General features: G+C 38.7%; 1 long non-coding RNA gene across 1 annotated transcript; it reads left to right on the top strand.

The window, feature by feature from the left end:
• The first annotated feature begins 6,608 nt into the window (after positions 1–6,608).
• On the top strand, positions 6,609–23,202 carry LOC307121723. Its single transcript, XR_013815982.1, has 6 exons — positions 6,609–7,116; positions 7,359–7,376; positions 12,490–12,600; positions 15,800–15,920; positions 21,287–21,372; positions 21,679–23,202. It is a non-coding gene; the product is annotated as an uncharacterized lncRNA (long non-coding RNA).
• The last annotated feature ends 591 nt before the right edge of the window (positions 23,203–23,793 follow it).

Below are 23,793 nucleotides of genomic sequence, written 5' to 3'. Positions count from 1 at the left end.
AACTGCGCTTATGAAGCTTTCTTTATTTATCTTTGTTAATGTTAATATCAACATTTATATATACTTTATTAAAATCTTGTTAACATTAGTTAATGCACTGTGAACTAACCATGAACAGCTGGATTTTTAATAATTAATGTTAACAAAGATTAACAAATACAGTAACAAATGTAACTTACTGCTCATGGTTAATTCATGTTAGTTAATACATTAACTAATGAGACCTTATTGTAAAGTGTTACCAGTTAAACACATACATTATGAGTTCTGTTGTATGATATTTTTTATTTGTTCACATTTTTTTATTTAACATATGTTGAGAACCAATTAAGGGTTTGCATTTGTGCCTCCTCTTAAAATTCCGTGTAAACGCAGCGTTTGCATCTGTTCTGATGAAATCGGAAATTATCTCATCATCTGGCAACACCGCCAGGTGAGTAAACGCAATAAGAATAGCTTCATTTTTCTAAATGTTCCTGCTTCAAAAAGTCGGGCCGTTAACGGAACAGTTAACAAATCGATTGTGAATCGGAATCATAACCAGAATCGTTAATTTCTTAATGATACGTTTTGTATTTTTACATTATGCCATTAATCTGAATACATATTCATTTGTTCACGGTGTTGTTCTGCAGTAGAAGTTTGGAGTCGTCGCACCCTGCAAAGACACAATACAGAAGTATGGCTGAAGAACTGCAAGAAAAGGAACGCTATCCTCTTTTTCATGAAAGAGAACCATCCGCCCCCTCATGTACAATGCCTGGAATAGTAACAGCACTGCCAGGCTTACTAAATATAGCAACCAGTGAGTGTTAACATGTCAACTAGGAACCCGAAAGAAGTGGTTTCCACACGTGTGGCTGTTGTGGCTACACACAGTGCTATAAATAGACTAATAGACTATGCGACATGTCTTCAATAACTTATAACCGTAGATCAATTTGTGCCTTTGGCTTGCTCTGATGGCTTGTTGCGCATCAATGTCGGTTCGCCCTGCACCTGTATAAGTTATGTTAACCGTAAATACATTTGAATACCTTTCTCTCTTTCGCGCAGCCTTGTTATGTAATAGGCCTATGTATGTGAATGGAGACAAGGGGCTGGATGAAACGTGAAGGATCATGCGATGTGGGCAAAGCAGCTGCAGCAGCTGAGAGATGCAAACAAGGCAGGACCCTTCGGGGTTTTGGATGCACAAGTTAGTTTGTTGATTGTTCTTCTGCCATTTGAGTGCATCTGGGAAGTTCAGGTCCCAACCAACTTTTGAATGAATTAATAGATTACTAGACGGGGGGTAATGCACGAATGAATGAATAAATGAACAACAGCAAACTTTACGGAGATGCTGTGCACATGAAAGCTCTCACATTCTTAACATGTTACGCAGGAGGGACATCATGTGACAGCTTGCCCGTTCATAAATATTCACCGTCTCTATTCATGCAGACTCTTCTCTTGAGGTAGTCATTGTGCCTCGGCTCTGAACCATGTGATTCTGATGGGAGGGGGAGATTCTATAAATAGCTCTATAGCTCGGCTTCCATTGACATCATTTAGGCAGGAGAGACGGAAAAATAAACAGAGAGAAAGGGCTATAAGGGCGGAGATTCTTAATCTGAGCTTGAAATTCAAACAAACCCTCATCAATTCTGATTCCCCTCTCAACTCTCCAATAGAAACCACCGGGGCTGTGTCTGTTTCCTAGAACATCTATGTCTCTGGCCGTAGTGGAACAAAACCGAGGAGATGGGTGGAGGGGTGGGACATCAAACAAAGGAAAAAGAAACATGTGACGAAAGGCCAAAGCAAATATTTTGGATTATGTTATTAATGGGACCTGGAGGAAGATTATGGCCAAGACTTCCTATGTGAGCACAGCCGCGTCAGTGTCTGTCAACAATAAAGATTGATGAGATGCATCCATCCCAGCATTCAACGGCCACTTTGTTAGGGACACCTTTTTAAATGCTTCTAATCAACCAATCACATGATCTGCTGAAGTTCTACAGAATGGGGAAGACATGTGATTTAAGTGACTTTGGCATGGTTGTTGGTGCCAAACGGGATGGTCTGAGTATTTCAGAAACTGCTGATCTACTATTTTCACGCACAACAAGCTCTTGATTTACAGAGAACGGCCCGAAGAAGAGAAAATATCCAGTGAGCGGCAGTTCTGTGTCACAGGTCAATGGAGAAAGGCTAAACTGGTTCAAGCTGATAGAAAGGCAACAGTAACACAAATAGCCACTTGTTACAACCGAGGTCTGCAGAAGAGCATCTCTGAACCCACAAGATGTTGAACCTTGAAGCAGATGGACTACAGCAGCAGACTGTCAGCTAAGGACGGGAAACTGAGGCTACAATTTGCACCAAAATTGGACAATAGGTAAGTCTCAATTTCTGCTTCCACACTTCCACTGCTGGGTCAGAATTTGGCGTAAACAACATAAGGGCAAGGATCATTCCTGCCTTGTATCAACGGTTCAGGCTGGTGGTGTAATAATAATTTGTTACATTTATATAGCGCTTTTCTGGGTACTCAAATCGCTTTACATGGAATGGGTCCACCTGGGTGATGCGACGGCAGCCATATTGCGCCAGAACGCCCATCACACTCCAGCTTATTGGTGGAGAGGAGACAGAGTGATGAAGCCAATCAGTATATGGGGATGATTAGGCGGCCATGATGGACTGAGGCCAATGGGCAAATTTGGATGCCGGGGTTACACCCCTACTCTTTTTCCGAGAGAGATCCTGGGTCCAGACATCCAGGACCTCTGTTTATCGTCTCATCCGAAGGATGGTGCTTGTTACAGTATAGTGTTACCATCACTAAACTGGGGTGTTAGGACCCACACAGACCACAGGGTGAGCACCCCCTGCTGGCCTCACTAACACCTCTTCCAGCAGTTTTCCCAGGAGGTCTCCCATCCAGATACTGACCAGGCTCAACCCTGCTTAGCTTCAGTTGGAAACCAGTCTACAGGGGGATATGGCTGCTGGTGTAATGGTGTGGGGTAGGGCTGCGCAATATATCGAAATATCGCAAATGTACATATCGCAATATTCATATCGCAAGGGCACGCAATATCTGATTGATTTTAGTAGGCTACTTCAACATTGTGCAAAGTATACGTTTTAGGTCGACGCATAGTAGAGAATAGACTGGGCACACGACTGTAACATATCTGACTTGCTTGACATTAAAAAGTGTAATTAAACGCAATAACTTGCGAAAAACAATTCCTTGCAGTCTCGTGCTGTCTGCTGTCTGACACACACACCGAAACGTGCGCACAAGCCGTTCTTTTTTTGACACAAACCGTCAAATACACACACAGTTATGTCAAAATGGCTGTCTTGATAAGTATTCATGTAAACACATTCAGTTATGCTTTAAGTGAAAGATATCAGTTGGGGAAAGAAATAGATTTTACACACTTAAAGCAATATCATATCGCATATCGTATTATTTAAAGGGTTCGTTCACCCAAAAATGAAAATTCTGTCATTAATTACTTACCCTCATGTCGTTCGACACCCGTAAGACCTCCGTTCATCTCCGGAACACAAATTAAGATATTTTAGTTGAAATCCGATGGCTCAGAAAGGCCTCCAATCAGCGAGTCGACTCATGATTCGGATCGCGTGTCAAACCGCCAAACTGCTGAAATCGCGTGACTTTGGCGATCCAAACTGCTGAATCGACTCACTGATTCATAACGCTTCGAAGCTTCATGATGCTGTGTTTTGAAATCGTCATCACTATATAAGTCGTTATTTACGTTTTTTTGCGCACGAAAACTATTCTCGTCGCTTCATAAAGTTATTGTAAAACCACTGTAGTGAGATGGACTCTGTAACGACATCTTTAGTACCTTTTATGGGTCTTGAGAGTGTAAAGTACATTGTGCCAATGGAGGCCTTTCAGAGCCATCGGATTTCAACTAAAATATCTTCATTTGTGTTCAGAAGATGAACGGAGGTCTTACCGGTGTCGAACGACATGAGGGTAAGTAATTAATGACAGAAATTGCATTTTTGGGTGAACTAACCCTTTAACAAGGATATCGCATTTTTCTTTAATATCACAGCCCAAGTGGGGGATATTTTCTTGGCACACGTTGGAACCAATTGATCGTCGTTTAAGTGCCACAGCCTACCTGAGAATTGTTGCTGACCATCTCCATCCCTTTACCCGTCTTCTGGTGGCTACTTCCAGCAGGATAACACACCATCTCACAAAGCTCAAATCATCTCAACTGGTTTGTTGAACATGACGGTAAGTTCACTCTAATCAAATGGCCTTCAGTCACCAGACCTCAATCCAATAGAGCACCTTTGGGATGTGGTGGAATGGGAGATTCGCATCATGGATGTGAAGCCGACATATCTGGAGCAACAGCATGATGCTGTCATGTCAATATGGACCAAAATCTCTGTTCCATGAAGAATTCCACGAAGAATTAAAGCAGTTCTGAAGGCAAACGCCGATACCTAATAAAGTGGCAAAAATACTGATTTGTTCATAGCTGGTCAGGTAAACGCAAGGATACTGATGGTCACATTAAACATTTGAGAAAAGCAAAACTTGACGTTCATAATTATGATCATTCATAACAACATTGGGTTAATTATTGGCATTTTGTGCAGTGCATTGATGGAAACCAGTGTGTTTTTTCGGTTGGCACGAGAAACCCCCTTACAGGGAGAGTTCACCCATAAAATGTACTCACCCTCATGTTGTTCCAAACCTGTATGAGTTTCTTTTTCCTGCTGAACACAAAAGAAGATATTTTGAAGAATGTTTGTAACCAAACAGCTGTGGGGCACCAATGACTTCCGTAGTATTTTTTCAATACTATGGAAGTCAATGGTTTGAGCATGAGTAAATGACAGAATTTTCACTTTTTGGGTGAACTATCCCTTTAAATCTTGCATGTGAGGTGAATTCATTGTTTGGTCTATAAGACTTTTAATATCACCACTGACGGCACTTTCTAAAGTGCTCAAGTTGCTATTGACTGGCAGCTGCCCATCAGATAGTGGATCTTTATTTGAGACTGTGGATCTGACTTAAGACAAATATTGATTTCTTTCCTGATGATTTTAGTTGTATATTTTTATTTTATTTACATTGTATTTTGAATTGAAATTAAATGTATATTCAATCATTCTATTTTAAATAAATATATTACATTTAATTATATATTTAATAGTCATATTAAAAAACGTATGAATTGTTGCTCATTTTCGCAGGATTGTGATTTTCACTCTTGGAGCCACAGACTCGAGACTGCTGTCCCTGTCAAATTTGAGGCAAGGTGGGTTAAATGAGGAGAAGCTCTGAGCGAGCTCAAGCCCACACAGCCGAACTCGAGGTATTTTTAGATTTAGCGGAGGGTGCAAACGTCCAGCTTCATTGTCAGATCAAAGCCGCCACTTATGTCACTCTTTGCAGAACACTGATTTATTTTAAGGGGAGCGTGATGACAAATGTTATATTTATGCCCTTGATCTAAATATTTACCCATTTTCAGATCCCCCACACATAACTCGTCACCGCCCGCTCATTCACGAGCCTCCAATTTTAGTAGCAGGAGTCCGACGACACTCCGGAACATCCCGTGTGTCGCGAAGGTAGGATCATCATCCCTGCACTGTTTTATGAATAGGATTTTCTATTCATTCATACACTTGTAGCTAACAGGTCAGGGCGATGAAATAGTCAGGGTCGTGCGTTTTCATGTGTTTGATATAGTAGTAAAAACCTAAAGGTGCATGAAATGTTGCCTATTATAAGTTCGTGCTCGATAGTTGACTCCATATTTCAGCACCGCGGACAGCGACGCACGAGTCGCAAAACCATTGACTTCGCGTGACTTTGGCCATCTGGTTTTGCAAATTAAACCAGTTGTTTAATACAGAACTACACCAGAAGTGAAGAACTATTTTAAGCCGATTTTCAAACGCAGTTTTAAGTGAACTGCGACTAGTTTGAGCAGCTCTCGAATGGAGTTTGGCGACACCATGCGGCAAGATGATCTGATTTTCCCCCCCTTATGTTTCTACCGCACTGGTCAAATTACTTTGTGTTCTGCACGTTCACTTTTAGTGGTGTGCTTTGCAATTCGACAGGTTTGGGAGTCGTGGTCTTTCTGTCATGGTTGCACGGTCGTTTGTAACATTGCATTGCGCTGAAATCGAAAATGTTAAACACAAGCATCTCTTCGTGCAACACCAACTTAATGAAAGTCTCCTTACACAATGTGCATGTGCAAATCATCCGATGGGACAACTAGATCATATATAGGCTAGTGGTGCGTGTGTGCCAGGGAATCCGTTGGCAAGAGAGTTTTTCACGATGCCAGGCGACTGCAAGGAGTGGTTTCCCACTCGGAAACCGGGGCTGTGGTCACTTGCAACGCGGACACTTTACGCCTCTCACCTATTTAGCCCGTTTTCGCTTGCTCCGAGCCATTTTCATTAGCGTTAGGCTGTCTGCGAGCACAACAGGGACGGTTGTAATCAGCAGCCATAGACTGTGAAGTGGGAGAACCTAAACGTGACGTCAATGCCTAGTAACTGACGCAGCCCTCAAAAAAAGAGAGAGATTCTGCAAGCTTTAATTATCATCGTTTGTGTACGGCTCTCAAGACAAAACATATTCCGCTCGCAGTGCAACTGATTGTGGTTGTTTGTGCGCGCGAGTCCGTGTCTCTGTGTGTGAGAGTGAGTGCGTGCGTGAGTGCGTGCGTGTGTTTTCTTCTTTATGAGCAGCGAATCCGTCCCGAGTTTCCAAGCGAAAGTTGCATGGAGACACACCGCGTAAGACGCGTATAATAAAGAGGATGGTGAGCGACATGAAGGAACGAGGAGAGCGGGAACAACTTGTGCTAAGAAAGAGACTCTCAGGCGAACGCTAGAAATATTTAGCCCATAAGAGAGAAAGGGCACTGAAGCAGTTCGTTTGAAAAAAAAAAAAAAAAAAAAAAAACACTGCAGCGATGCATCGGAGGCGAATCGGAGGCGAATCGGAGCCCTCGCATGGAGTTGGAGAGGCAAAATTAATGTACATTACATGCACTCCACGTAACGCTCCTGAGCAATGTCTTTGTGAGTGTGTTTTTTTTTTCTTACTGGGCGCTAAAAATAGCATCAGTGTTTGATCGTGGTCCAGAAATAGGAAGAGGGTATCACTTGTATAAAAAGGACTGCGATCATGAGAAAACTTGGACGTGTTGCTGAGGATAGATGTGTATCAAGGGCAGTATTTGATTTTCATGTTGCTTGTTTTTTTGTGTGACACAGTCACGTATGATGGTTTAAACTCATGTCTGTGTTTTCCCTGCTTTCAGCAATGGCTTGCTGCACTGGTAAGTACACATTCACGGCGATTTTTGGTTCGATTAAATGTTTTTTTTTCTTTCTTTTTTGCACGATTTGTTGCATGCATTGAGTAACGTGCCTGCCATTCCCTCCACCGAACAAAGTGCAACCATTTGCTTCATGTATACTGCGTGCACTTCTCAAACAGGTGCCTTGTTGTTTTCATCCACTTGTTAAAAATGCATTAAACCACTCTCTCCACAGAGCAGGGACCTCGCGAATGGTAAATAAGTGAAGCAAAAAAAAGCAAATCCAAACTCCTTTGTCTGACGGCGCTGTTGAGTCAATTTTTGCCTCTTCGCTACAGCTGAAAGTGTGAATGGAAACCGACAACAGTAGAAGAGTGAGGGGACATATCTCAAAATATGTGAAGAGGAAAATAGGCTAATAAATATAGGTGGAAGACGCCGCGCCAAAAGGAAGGGGAAAAAAACACCAGCGACATCCGACGAGGGGAAACCCTGGTGTGGCGTCAAGGGGTTCCGTGCATCCAAAATCGCCCTTAAATGGTCAGCTCTGTTTTGGCCACCACCCGTGAAAGGGATGCCACTAGGCACACGTTCTCAAAATGCAGCTTAAGTTTTAGGACTTTTTTTCCGCGCAATGTTCCCGCGTGCGTTGTTTGAACGCTTCCATCAGATCTGCTCGAGACTGTGTAGCTATAGGCGGATTCACATGGATTACTCTTCCGCCCACGTCATTTTCATTATACAGTACTGCAATCGACTGTTTTCTATTGCTGTGGACTATACTACTGATCCTGTGCCAAAACTAACGCGCTCAACACCATTTGTGCAGTTGCGCAAAACAATCACCATGTCATCGCTGGTGTTGTTTTAATAAAATAACCTCTTATAAATGTCTAAAAAGCGTGCGCAAGTGCATTACGCGTTGGCAGAAGGTTCGTTACGAGCTGTCATTTGTATGTCCAGGGGCTGTATTCAAAAGCAAAATGTACATGCGAGTTCGCGTAAAAGCTTCAAATCGTACATGCCAGAGTAGAGTCCAGGAATGACCGCGGATCTTTTGCAGAAAAAAACTCATTACCTTGACCTTTTCAAAGACACTGTGGCTCTCTACACCTATCCCAGACATAGCAAGGTCTTCTTAAGTCAATGCCCGCGTTGTAATTTTAGTGGAAACACGGATTTATCCGAGTCGTGACTGCTATAGTGAGTAATATGTGCGCGTTGGCTGCGTCAGGAGATGCAGTCGCTGTGCGGTGCAGACAGAAGGGGAGAATCGTGACTGACTGGAGACGTCCGCAAATGATGCGACCACCAAATAAAATCCTCATAATGGTGGCGTTTGGGCTTGATCTGTTTTTTTTTCTTTCTTTCTTTTACACCTGTTACATCTCCAGCCATATCTCTTTTGCCTAGCCACCTCAACCTCCCCTTGCACCACGAAGGCGCAAGAAGAATATTGTGATTAAGAGGAAGGGAGGGAGGAGTCTTGGTTCGGGATGAATTTAGACTGGGGAGGGGAGTGATGTGTGTGTGTGTGTGTGTGTGTGTGTGTGTGTGTGTGTGTGTGTTTGGGGTGTGGGGGGGGGGGGGGGGGGGTGTCCAGATATAGATCGTGACCCTCCCACTTCGTGTTGTTTCTTGCTAGTTCCAAGAAGAGACACTCTTGTGAAATTTGACAAATGTTCGCGTGGATGCAAGAACTTCACGGGTAAGTGAAACGAAGTCACATTCCACAGCTGGGATACTAGTGTATGGCCAAAATATGTGCCAGAGGGATCACCTTGTGTGGTGTTATCGTGCCATTATTAATATTTGTCCCTTAAGTTGTGAGACGGCTGCTGATGCATTTGCAAAATGTTGTTGTAAAGTTAGCTTACAGTGCCAATATAGCTTAGTAACGCACCATTGTTTTGTTTGTTGTGCCTGCAGGCGATGTCAGATGTGATGCAACTGTAATGTAAAGAATGTGTTATGTTCTGCTGATAGTTTAGAGACCCCCATGTCCTCACTAAGTGGTATCAGCCAATGAACTCTCTGTGGTCATGAAATGAAATTGCCTCAGAAGCCTGTCGTGTTGTTGTCGTCGTGCTGGCGATGTGTTTTGTTTTACATGCGACGCCTCCAGCCGTTTTTTTAAAAAAAAGACCCTAATGTGTGTATATCTCTGTTTTGAATGAATACACGACGATGTACTTGCAGACATGAATGCACGCCACGCCGACGTTGTGTGTGAGAGACATTTTGAAACGTGACACGGCGAACGAATTTGGCAAAAAAACAAAAAAGGTTTAAAAAACATTAAATGTTATTGTCTTACACGGAATATTTCTGGTCACTTGCGCCAACGAGGATACAATTTGGTTTCCCCTTTCTTTCTTCCTTTCTCTTTTTTTTCAAAAAGGGGGGTCCCTATATAAGCAAGAAACCGATTGGTGGATGACGATTTTTTGTTTGCGCCAATAAGATCTCTCGCTGCTCTCTATTTATTGCAAGCAGATTACAGACTGCTCTCTCCTCACCAAGAGCGCTTCATCTGCTCAGTTCTCCACTAAACGGCATCGCGAACCAGAGGATATATTTCATAGTGGCAACAAAACGGCGAGGCGAAAAGAAACGAGCTCAATGGTCGCTGCATCATATGTGTGTCTTTGTATAGATGTAATTATCGTTAGGCACGAGCGACGAGAAAAGACAGCGCAAATAAACTACTGGGAAGGAGTGAATTCAGCACCGCGGACAGCGCTCGCACGCAGAATACAGGCATTTGGATGCTGGCTGCTCTCAAAGCTTCCATGCTCGTAGAATGTGAATGAGTTGGATACAGTTCAGCCACGGAAAAGGGCTTCGCTGTCTCGCTTTCCCGATGTCTGGACACAATAGGATTGGGAAACCAGAGCCATGCACAAGTCACCTGGATGTCACTGTTTGATATCACGGACTTCAGACTGCGATTTGTCTTTCGCGAATCTTTTTGCGGTCTGGGCTTGCTGTTCATAAGTATCTAGCTGGGAAGCCCTTACCCCAAAAAGCATTTGCGGAAGGCGCATTCACCGATTGATGCTCCATACGCTGCGTGGATTAAATGCTTGCATTATTATTAATAATAATTTATTAATGTATTTATTTTCTACAAATACTTTGTTAATTTTTTTTCACCAAAAAAATGTAATCACTGTATTGCGGCTCAAATGTAAAGCCGAACTTCTGCACTTACGTCCCCAAAGTCTAAGATCCCTCCCTGTCGAGAGTTTATCTGGCGTCTCCATTGCCAGAATATTTGCTCTCGTTAATACGATTACAAAAAGTCACCCAAACAAAAACCACAGCTCCACCAACGAGCATCCCAGTTTGCACGTGGGAAAACACAGTGGTCCATTCGGGGGGAGAGAGAGAGGGGGGCATCTCGTTAGTGTGCTATTCACTTAGAAGCCAAACAATGTTGAAATGACCCCACCCTGTTCGCAATAACATGTAAGCTGTATAACCCTGCCGGACGCAGTTATAGTTCTACACAGGTTTAAAATTAAAATATCAGCCCATTGATAGAGTGTCATGGTGTGTGAGAGAGTGTGTGTGTGTGTGTGTGTCTGTCTGTGTGTGTAAGAGAACACGTCACCGTAGGTGCCCAAAGACAACAAGGTTTCACCCAACCTCCTTGCTTTCTTTTATTTTATTTATTCTCTCACCCCTTTTTTAAACAAACAAGCACACACACACACACACACACACACACACACACACACACACACACACACACACACACACACACACACACGCGCGCGCGGGCGCGCGCGTTCTCTCACACACTCAGTATTTTGGAAATATGACACCTCGATGAAATATGACACACCTACGCACACCCAGGATATAACATGTAGACACGTTGGGTGATAAAGTTTTTATGCCATGCAGACACAGTTCATTGAGAAATTCTCAACAGCTGAGAAATGACGCGATCCGTGTCACTACAATCTTGAAGTCAGGTCCCCTAAGTACCTCATAAGTCATTTCCCTTTTTTTTCTGTGACACTCACCTGTCCCCTGTCCTATATATGCGAGAGAAAGTGCAAATACAAATGCACGCTACATCATTTGGAGAGGTCTCCAAAGTCCCTTAGTGCCGACAACCCCAAATTTCTTCAGGTCAGACTAACAGTATCTCCGTCTCAACCGTGTTATTGCATTATAACAGATATGCATTGCCTTCGATTATAAGGCTATAAATAGAGCAATTAAAAGTACAAGATATTGGTTAAGAAATATTAGAAAACTTTATGGAGTTTAACATATTACGTTTTCTGCTATGCATAAAGGCTTGAAAAAAAAAGTTGTCGACACTTCAAGAACACGGTGGTCAAACTACATGAAAACCTTATTGTGCTGATGCTAAACTGTAACATGCATGTATGTGTTCGTTTTGAGTCTGAACAGGTGATTCATTTGATGCTCAAGGTGAGCAGCGGAGACAGACGGGGGATTTACAGGATGTCAGGTTAAAGAAACGGGGAGTTTGGTGGCTTTATGGTTTTAAATCATTATAACATGTTTGACTGCAGGAATTCATAATTAAATAGGGTTAGAAACATTACACTATTGTATAAACAGCGTCATTGGGAAGCTCCTATACGCCGAGAACGTGCAACGTTAAAAAAGCATGTTTTCTACCTGTAACTTGTACCAGTAACTTCTACACGGTTTCACGAGTTTTCTGCATGAGTAACTGAATTCCAAGTGGTCAAAAAGTGCAGTCGACTTTCCTTAGCTAATTATACGATAAGTTTCTCAGTGTTTCGTGGCCTTTGAGGCTTTTTGTGCCGTCTAATTCATCTGACGTAACTTTTCGTGACGCACGTGCACGTCCCTTCAGTTCCGTTGACTCTAAAGCGAGTGTCCTCGTGCTCAGCGTTTATAAACTTGTTTGAAAAGTGCACCAAACGTGTTTTTGTTGATTGAATGGCACGAAGGGCTTTTCCAAGCTTTGTGTATTTAATTTTTTGCCCCATTATTTACTATTACCAACTCTTTTCAACTGTACATGCGTTGCATATTTGTAGAAGACGAAAAGTGCCCACACTTCAAACGAACCCGCTGGTATTTATGCAAACCCTTGTGTTCTTGTGTTTCTACACAGGGCAGGACGAAACTTCAGGGATATCCATCATGTCAAGTCCAGAAGGTGAAATGAACGGCTCGAGTCACCGAACGCTCCCAAAACGGTGTTGTTCGTGACGTCCTCGCCTTCGTAAGTTCACTCTTTTCCGCCTCAGTCCTTTGCGAGAGTGGCCTCTGCTTTTGTCAGTGTTTGTGTGTAACCGTTTGAAACCACACCAGGGACAGGATTTGTCAGTATTACAAGGTTTCAACTGTTGAAGGTTTTTTCTTTGTTATTATTATGCCTATGAACTGTGGGAATCGATGGTTTTAGGCCTGTGTAAAGTCTTAAGTGCTCCGGTTGTAGTTCACAGAGAATCGGCCTGAAAGTCACCGAGGTGGGTGTGGCGCCCTGTGCCGCGTGTTAGGACTATTGGATGGAGATTTCCACAAATTTGTTTTACTTTAACATGTCATAATTGTATAAGTTTAATAGAAAAGTTTGATAGAAAAACATAATACTTCTGATATTGGTCTTGCTTATGGAAAACATTTTCTAAAGTGAATTGGATCACCACTATGGTTTTTATGTTGTATATTTATGTCAAATACATACACATTTAATATTTATTGCTATAACAAGTTGGTAGAATACAAATACATTCTCACAAGTATAAATATACTTGATATGTGCATAGGCACTTGGTCAGAAACACACACACACACACACATACTGCTTTCATATCTGTATGCATATGTAGATCATTTTAAAAAGAAAGAAAAGGTGGTTAAGCATTTCTTAAGAAAAGAAAGTTAAGAAAATCTGATATTTGTCAACAAGTTTAGTTTTAGAGATCTTAGTGTGACTCCTAACAGTATTTTGATGATTTCAGTTTAGTTCACAGTAATCATTTTGGTTCATTGTTTTTTTAAATGGAAAAGCATTTAAGTGTATCATAAAAATATTGATCACCAAATATTAAGGGGACAGTATTAACACAGGCTGGACGGTACGAAGACCAAATTAGCTACACGTTTTAGTGCCACAATATTGTCTGATTTGTTCTTTAAACACTGTTATTAACTTTTAAAAAACCTCCCAGTAGAAATTTCACAGCATGACATTGAGATGCTGACAAACAATGTGAGACAAAAGTGTTTTAATACAGATTTAGTTACAGATTGCTGTACTGTAAAACCCTTTAGTGAGGATTGAGATGCAGCACTGCCTACGATGGCTTATTTTCATTTAGCAATTTACTTAATTTGAAGATTTAACCCCTTTAAAAATAATGTTATATAATTTATATTTACATAATATCATTTATATTGTTTTTCATACCCATAGTTTGAGATTTTAGATACTTTTATATATTCACATAGGTACTTTTTTTTTCCACTCACGTCTATGTCTCTTCCTATGAAAGATTAATTCAAACATACACACATTTGTTAAAAATATTTATGTTTTTTTTTTATAAATTTGCTATACGTTTATTCATTGATTAACTGGGTAAGCAAAAGATGTCACCCGGTATTCTCACCCAGTCAGTTTTATCTTATTAAAGATACACGTTGTTCAGTGTTAGATGCATAGTGCATTTAAACTTGTTTTTTCTTAACCATTGATGTGTATTATATTTACTCCTCTACTTTATCTTTAAATAGTATTGAGTTTTAAATTTCTCTTTAACACTCACAAATGAATGTTTAACTATTAATAACCACAATCTATATCAGGCTAAATTAGTAAAAAGCATGACAAACAAGCTACTTGTTACTTCCACGTTAAAGAGAAACAAGTTTTTAATGTCACAAAACACACAGTTGTTCATTGTTTGACCCTCTTTTTTTCCCCTCAGCTCATCTCTTTTAACATTTTATTTGCCGGTCTTAGTTTGGACATGTGTAATTAAACCTTTTTGGTGACACTAAATAACACCTAAATCCTTTACCATCTCAAGAATTCTGTGACTTTTCCTAAATTGTTTGCAAAATGACATATGAGATACATTTTTAACTGTCACTCTAATCAGTCCTCAGGAACGTAATGCCAACGTTAGCCTCCCGTAACAACACATAACACTTATAAAATGTTTGCCGCATGGACTAATAAGGAATATATGCATATGTGCTTTTTCCTTTTTTCACACATTCCCTCCATCCATACATAGATGAGTCAGGCAAGGTGTGAGGGATGAGTCAGTTCCGGGCAGAATTTTTAGGGAAGGGGAGTGTCCGCTTGTACCTAAGAGGGTGGTCCCGTCAGGCGAACATGTCACGACCTCACTGCCGCAGAAATACACGTCCACACATTCACTCTGCATTAATGTGCTCTCTACATAACCAGTGCAAAGTTATATATATAAAAATGACATATATGTTATTTGTCAGTTAATGTTAGCTAATATGTTTTTAAACATGGTCGGTTCATTTTGAACGTGGTCACATTTAATCTTTTTGGTAAAATACATTAATTTAAAGGTAAATCTGAAGTTTTCAGTTACCTTAGAAAATAGCACTAAATGGAACCGAAAAAATGACTAAATCTAGCTCTTTTTTTTACAAAGATATATCACTAAGATAAAATTCCTCTTAGTATTTCACCGTTGATCATATATAAAGAGCATATAAAGTATGTTGAAATAAATTGTGGAAGAGTGTTAGAATTCATTTTATGAAATTAGTGAAGATTGTAATTTTCACCATGAATGGAGAAGAAATGATAACTTTACAATGTTAGAACATATTTATATATACGCACAGAACAATCTAAAAAAAATACTATACTATAAAATCATACAAAAATATGAATTATTAAGTATTTAATTTAATTTAATCAATCATTTTAGCACATATAAAGAATCCAGATGCTGTGTTTGTGTCTGGCTGCATGTCTGCATGTTATGTGGGGTTTTTAATACTATAAAATCTACTAAAACCATACAAAAATATGAATTATTAAGTATTTAACTTATTCAACAATTTTAGCACAAATAAAGAATCCAGATGCTGTGTGTTTGTGTTTGGCTGCATGTCTGCATGTTTTGTGGGGTTTTTAATACTATAAAATCAACTAAAACCATACAAAAAAAGATTAATTATTTAGTATTTAATTTATTCAACAATTTTAGCACAAATGAAGAATCCAGATGCTGTGGGTGTTTGTGTTTGGCTGCATGTCTGCATGTTTTGTGGGGTTTTCAATACCATAAAATCAACTAAAACATTTCAAAAATATAAATGATTAAGCATTTAATTTTATTTATTCAACAATTTTAGCACAAATAAAGAATGCAGATGCTGTTTTTAGTGGGGTTTCTTTGATTGTTTGTGTCTTTTATTTGTAGAAAAACTGCCGATGTCCATCTGTGCAGAAGTGAGCTGTGAAGCTGAACTGACTGTTCCTCATGAAAAGAGACAGGAATGCAAGTTGACGGAGGAAAAAGAGGGAGTTGACCAATAAACGAGGTATCAACCGACACCTGTTTAGACCCAAACACACCTACAGGGAAGCATGGGAGCGTCCCACACTTGAAATAGTTGTCATGCAAAACACACTTTCTGACATTCATTCAGACCTTAGGCTTTGCTAAGAGGTGAAACTCAGTGACTAATCAAATGTGTCATTCAAGAAATACATTTGCAAATGTGAATCATTTACAGTGAATGTTTAAAAATAGTCATGAAAACACTTAAGCACTGTAATTAGCAAGAACAAGAAAAGAAGGAGGATTCAGTTTTTGAGTGTGTAATGTCATAAAATCACCTTTAGACTTGTAAATAACTCTCTCTATGTCAAAAAAACATGTCAATGCTCACATTTAGTTGTGTTTGGGTGGTCTGCACCTATTGGAATATCTTCCAAAAGAGGAATGACCCCTATTACATGTGTTTAAAGAACAAAATAAGGTGTTTAAGTGGTCACTAATCATGTATATAATGTTGAAAAAGTAATAAAACAAGTCGGGCCTGATAGTGACGTGAGGAAAGTACAGGCTCTGACGATACATGCAGAGGGAGACACTTATTATATAATTGCAGTCTTGCTGACCAAAATGAATACTGTTTGTATAAATACAATTTTTATATAAGTTTATATAAATCAGTTTTTATCAAACTCTTAAAACCAGAAATACAGTATAGATGAAACGTGACAAATTAGTTATGATTAACATAATATTTTTGTTAAAGTGAATGCAATAAAACTTTTTCTGTATATAAGTTTTGGCATTACAGATATTTTTTCAACTAACTTACATTAAAAGATGTAATTAATCTGGTATTAAACAGTTTATCTTTAGTAATGCAAAAACTTCTATTAAAAATAAGACAAAAATAAGACAAAAGCAGTCATAAGTCGCACGGGTATATTTGTGGCAATTGCCAACAATACATTGTATGGGTCAAAATTATAAATTTTTCTTTTATGGCAAAAATCATTAGGATATTAAGTTAAGATTATGTTCCATGAAGATATTTTGTAAATATCCTATCGTAATTAAATAAAAAATGTATTATTATTAGTAATATGCCTTGCTAAGGACTTCCTTTGGACAACTTTAAAGGCAATTTTCTCAATATTTAGTGCATACCCTCAGATTCCAGATTTTCAAATAGTTGTATCTCGGTCAAATATTGCCCTATCCTAACAAATCATACATCATTAGAAAGCTTGTTTATTCAGCTTTCAAAACATTGACGATTATGACTGGTTTTGTGGTCCAGGGTCACAAATAACGTCGTTAAAACCAGTTTCACACTAATCATATGGAAAGTTGTAGAAACCAGTGAACTAATCTACACTGTCACTCAGTTTCAGCTCAACATTTTAAGCCGTCACACACGTTTTTAGAGAGTAAAAATAGTTGTGTTCCCTGTTTTTGGTCTTTTTGTGTGTGTTTTTTGTTATAAGAAATGTAGAACCAGAAAGACTGACATATAACAACATCAGACGTACAATCACATAACCTATATATACATATATATTTATAATTTTACACACACACACATATATATATAAATATATATATATATATATATGAAGACTTCAGTTGCAAAAACCTCTGTCCGTCTGACATTTTTGTGTTTTCAATTTGACTCTATCAGTGACATTTTTGCAAATTAGGCATGTCAATAACTGACTAATAAACTTTTCATTGCCATTAAAGTGAAATAACTGAACCAAAACATGATAGAAATGTCAATTTAAAAGAAAAATGTCAGACGTATATATTGTACCAAGTCATTCCTTAACTAGTCTGTATGTATTGAGCATGGGGGTCTCAGGAAACACATTTAACTGCTTTTTATGACTGTCATAAGCAAATTTTCATTGTCTGGGCCAAATCTGTGTGTATGTGTGTGTGTGTGTGTGTGTGTGTGTGTGTGTGTGTGTGTGTGTATCCAGTGCCATATATAGCTGTGAGATGTGTTGCTTGTGTCATATGTTTGCATTCCCACTCAAAATGCTCTGAGAATGTGTGTGTAAGTGTTAGTCTGTGTCAGAATTCTTTCTAAAAGCATTTTATTGTGGATGTGCGTGTAACATGTCTTGTGAATATATGTATACGTCTGGTAGAGAATGCAGAGGCAGATGTGTATGTTTTGTCAGTATAGACAGAAATGTGTGCATGTGTTAGTTTAAGGTGTTGGTGTGTGTGTGTGTGTGTGTGTGTGTGTGTGTGTGTGTAAAACATGTGTATAAAAGTATGCATATATGTGTGTGTGTATAAGTTGTGGTGTGTGTGAAATGTTCAAGTAAAACATTGTAAAGTGGTGCATTGTAAATCTATGCACATTTATATAAATATTGTGTAAATGTTTGAGAATACGACAGATGAAGCGAGTGTGTGAGAGTCTGTGTGCACTTTAATATGAATGTACAGGAATGTGTGTGTGTTAGTGTGAGTCAAAAAGCTCTGTATTGTTATTTAGTGTTGGCAAAAACCTTGTACAAATGAGTGCATGTGTAGATATTTATGAATAGGTGTGTGCGTGTGTAAATGAATATAAAACATGTTAATTTTTGCTGTTATTACAGACAGTATGTGTGTGACATTTGCATATGAACAAAATATCTATATTTGTGTAAGTGTATATCAGAAAGCTTTGTGTCATTATATCATTATCGCAAGGCCTTGGTGTGTGTGCGAAAGGTACGTACGAGTGAGTGTGTGTCTAAGAGATGTGTGTGTGTTTTTGTCAGTTGTGCTGATAATATGAGTGTGTGTGTGTGTGTATTTGCATACTAGAAGAGCGCACAGGAATGTGTGTGTTAATGTTGTAAGACTTTATGTGATTGTTTAGAGGCCCTAAATCCACTTGTGTGTGAATGCATGCATATCTGAGTCTAAAAGTGCGAGTGTGTGTGTAAAAACGCACAAAATACTTGTGTACGATTGTCTATGCATATGTAAAGGGTTGGATGTTTGTGTGTGTTAGTGAGCACATGGCTGAGAGTGAAACGTATGCATGAGCTTTAAGAAAGAGACGACAGGGCAGACGAGCTAAAGACATGCAGTTATACACATCAGAATGCCTTGTTTAGTTACATTTTGATATATTATATTTTCTTCTTATATGTATAAATGTACAGTTTTGTACATATATTTAATGCACATCTTATATTTAAGGGTTTGGTGTGTGTTTAGTAAGCAATGCAACGTACTTTACAAGTAAATTAGCAAAATTGCAGCCTTTTCTGTAATATAATATAATAAAAAATATTATATTTATATATATATATATATTTAGATATATAAAATGACCCTGAATACTTTAAACACTATATAATTTTAATTTAAAATACAGATTTTCAAACTTTAATTTTTCTTTAAAACATTAATTGTAGATGTTTAAGAAAGCAGGACTGTATATGTGTGTTTGAAAAAGAATATATATCAGAAAGCTTTGTATCATTATCGCAAGGCCTCTCTGTGTGTGAATGTTTGCATATATGATTTTGTAAGTGCGAGTGTGTGTGTAAATACGCACAGAAAACTTGCATACGATTGTCTGCGCACATGTAAAAGCCTGATGTGTGTGTGTTAGTGAGCACATGGCCGAGAGGCCGAGAGGCGATGTGTGTGGCCGAGAGGCGATAATGATACAAAGCTTTCTGATTGTGTGTTTGAAAATGAATATAAAGCATGTTCATTTTTGCCGTTATTACAGACAGTATGTGTGTGACGTTTGCATATGAACAAAATATGTATATTTGTGTAAGTTTATATCAGAAAGCTTTGTGTCATGATCGCAAGGCCTCTGTGTGTGTGCGAAATGTTTTATGTGAATATGAACGTACGTATGAGTGAGTGTGTGTCTAAAGGGACGTGTGTGTGTGTGTTTTTGTCAGTTGTGCTGATAATATGAGTGTGTGTATATTTAAGTTCTAGAAGAGCGCACAGGGATGTGTGTGTTCATGTTGTAAGACTTTATGTGATTGTTTAGAGGCCCTAAAACCGCTTGTGTGCGAACGCATGTATATAAGAGTGTGTAAGTGTGTGTGTAAATACGCACAGAATTCTTGCGTACGATTGTCTGCGCACATGTAAAGGCCTAATGTGTGTGTGTTAGTGAGCACATGGCCGAGAGGCCGAGATGCGATAATGATACAAAGCTTTCTGATTGTGTGTTTGAAAATGAATATAAAGCATGGTCATTTGTGCCGTTATTACAGACAGTATGTGTGTGACGTTTGCATATGAACATAATATGTATATTTGTGTAAGTTTATATCAGAAAGCTTTGTAATTATCGCAAGGCCTCTCTGTGTGTGTGTGTGTGTGTGTGTGTGTGTGTGTGTGTGTTTGCGAAATGTTTTGTGTGAATATGAATGTATGTATGAGGGCCGTGTGGGCGTTTTTGTCAGTTGTGTGTATATTTATGTACTATAAGAGCGCACAGGGATGTGTGTGTTAATGTTGTAAGACTTTATGTGATTGTTTAGAGGCCCAAAAACCGCTTGTGTGTGAATGCATGCATATACGAGTCTAAAAGTGCGAGTGTGTGTGTGTGTAAATACACACAAACTACTTGCGTACGATTGTCTGCGCACATGTAAAGGCCTAATGTGTGTGTGTGTGTGTGTGTTAGTGAGCACATGGCCGAGAGGTTGTGAAATATATTCATGAGCTTTGAGAAAGAGACGACAGAGCAGACGAGCCAAAGACATGCAGTTATACAGATACACCAGAATGCATTGTTTAAAATAATTTAGTTCGATTCTGATTTATTATATTTTCTTTTAAAAGCATTATAAGTCTAAATGTACAGTTTTGTACATATATTTAATGCGCATCTTATATCTAAGGGTTTGTTGTGTGTTTGTTGTGTGTTTAATACATACTTTACTAGATAATTTGCTAAATTACAGCTTTTTCATAATATAATATGAATATGAATAATTATAAACACTATATAATTTTAATCTAAAATGCAGATATGCTCAAACTTAAATCGTTTACAGCAGTTTTTCTTCAAAACATGAATTGTAGATGTTTAAGTAAGCAGGACTAGCGTGGAATATAGGATGCTATCTGTGCTATCTGAAGTGAACATGATACATGTGTGTGTGTGTGTGTGTGTGTGTGTGTGTGTGTGTGTGTGTGTGTGTGTGTGTGTGTGTGTGTGTGTGTGTGTGTGTGTGTGTGTGTGTGTGTGTGAATATGCTATTTATGTAAAAAAAAAAAATATTGTTAAAGAACACACTATATATATATATATATATTAAAAATATTTGTATTACTGTATATTACTGTAAATGTTCTAAAATCCCTGTTGATATTTGAAATCATAAATCTGTATCTGTTTTTTCTTTCAAAACCCACCCAAAGGCCTCAGGCGAGAGAAACTCGTGATGAGGTCCTACGGTTAATCATCTGATCCAGAACATTAACACGTGGGAGGGAAAAATAAAAAGGTATATGGTATTTTATCAGTGTCTGTATTTTTGTAAACATGTAATGTGGCCTGCGTCAAGCTGACAGCATATGAACGTCCCTCTTAATAAATGTTACAGTGGAGATTATTTTGATTTTCACCTTATAAATGTATAATAAACTGCTATATTTTCTGAATGAGCATGTGGTGATAAAAACATGAAATACATGCTTTAAAAATATATGGTAGTGCAATGTATTGCCAGATGATAAATAAATGATGCATGATTCAGAAGATATTATCTTTTTAAAAATACTAAAACGTGTTTTATTTCCCCCCCATATAGGATAAGAAAACCTGGGAAAACTTTACTTTATCCTGCCCACAAGATCAACGTCTGTTAGGCTGCTTTACACCTGTTAATGGATATTCAGCAAGTTAAATACTTTGCAGGAATAAAATAACACTGTCAGGTATTTGCAATATTTGTCTGTAAGCTATCTGGGTTTTAATAAATGAGATGGACTTTGCTTACGTTGTCATTTCCAGACGTCTTTAACGTGTGAGCTGCGTGAGTAACGGGATATGAAAATGATAACGTAGTTGATGTAATAAAGAAAGTATACTTGCACATAAATTCATATATTTTGTGCATTTGTTGTAACTCACTCAAGTGAGGAAAACTGTGCGCACGAGAACGCTTGTGTTGGAGTATGTTGTTTTGGTCAGATTTAATCTTATTTGTGCTAATTAAATAATAGTCTATATGTAGCTTGAAATGGATTTGTTGTGACTGTGATAATGAGAACGTGAGCGCGGGAAACTCCCGCGTCTGTGGAAGAGCATGAAAATTACTGGCGCAGCACACGGATGTTTTTTTTAAGCTTGTGGTGCTTTATAATTACGAAGGTTGCATATTTCTGGGATCTTATAGTTTGTTCAAATTGTTTAATGTGCCGAGAGTTGAACGGACAGTCGGAGCTGTCCACTGCACGTGGTGCTGAAACGCGCCGCTGCTGCTGCTGACGCATCACTCACACGGCCCAACTGAGCTGATAACCATTACGCTGTGTTTTATACCTTCTTTCCATATATGAGTTTAGTAGATCGTATAATGTTTAATAACTAGTGTGAAGGGACCATTTTGAGCACAGTTCATGTGAAATAAGACTTGTTTGAATTGCCAAGAGGTCAAAGGGTCGAGGAAGTGCAGAAAAAGGTAGAAACATTTGTTTAAATAATAACAAAAAAAGGTTATAGGTGTCGAGTTCATCTTAAGATAAGCAGGATATAATGTGCTATGTTAGAGACTGAGAGGACACGTGTGTGTGTGGTAATGTCAAAAATGTTATGTTTTAAGGTTTGTGTTTGCAAATGATAAATAAAAAATATCTAGAGTTTGCATTAGTTATTAAAGTATTACATTGTATACATTATAGCATAATAAAGACAATAATAACAGTGCTCTATAGATAGGATTATTTGTGTTTTACGTGTCCTATAAATTTATTGATTTATAATTGTTATATTTTTGGATGTTTTTGTAGCTATAATGCACCCATGTGCTTAACAGTTAGAGTTGAATTGTGTTTAAATGAGTAACGTGGTTGCTGCAGTGTAGACGACAAGTTCTGCACTTCTGTGTATTTGTATATAATAGTGCACTGAGAAAAATGTGCTGATTTAACTATTTGACGAATTGTTTAGCTCTTTTATTACATGAAATAAGCTGCACGTGTGGTGTAAGTAATTTTGGTGTGACTAAAATGGGTGTATATTGCAAAATCAAAAAGCTGGAAAAGTTGTGATGAATCACGCATTTTGTAATCAATCTGTATACTCTTTCAGTGCAAATAAAACGTTTGGCGTTATTTTAGAGTCTGCTTATTTTTCTACTTTTTAGTGTGGGGGAGGGGGGGGGGTCTGCAAAATAAAAACTACTTTGTGACATATTGAGAACTTCCGTGTGATTAGAGCCTTTCAAATATAAAAAGACAAAAAGTAGCGTGAGGGCAATACATAGAGATGGGGTTTCCACAGCCAGACCGTCTTACAATTCAAAATACTGACATTAAAAATGTTTTTCTTGACGACACCAATGCTTTTTTTCTACTAAACATTGTGTGGTTTACATGTTTCATGCGTTACTTGATTTGTGCACGTATCGGTGGGCTTATATTTTAGGTTAAGTTTCGGCTCGTGAGTGAACCGAATGGCGACAGCGGGCATGGATGTGTTGGAGTGATCCAGTCTGACTGAATGTCAACCTGACAAGCTAGGCACGAGCAAAGGGGCAAACACGAGTTTCGCCGCTTACAACACTCGCGTCTCGCTTTCGTACCTGTGTGCATGTCTCAGTCGATTAAACCGTGTTTCACAACAAGTTTACGCTTTATTTTCACAGGTTGCTCAGCTGCATACCTACTACGTGCCTATGTTGTGTTTACATAACCATCCTCTC

Source organism: Gobio gobio, assembly GCF_949357685.1.
Source record: "Gobio gobio genome assembly, chromosome: 25".
NCBI classification, from domain to species: Eukaryota; Metazoa; Chordata; class Actinopteri; order Cypriniformes; family Gobionidae; genus Gobio; species Gobio gobio.
The sequence above is the reverse complement of the archived record's forward strand: the minus strand, read 5'-3'. Positions and strand labels throughout refer to the sequence as shown.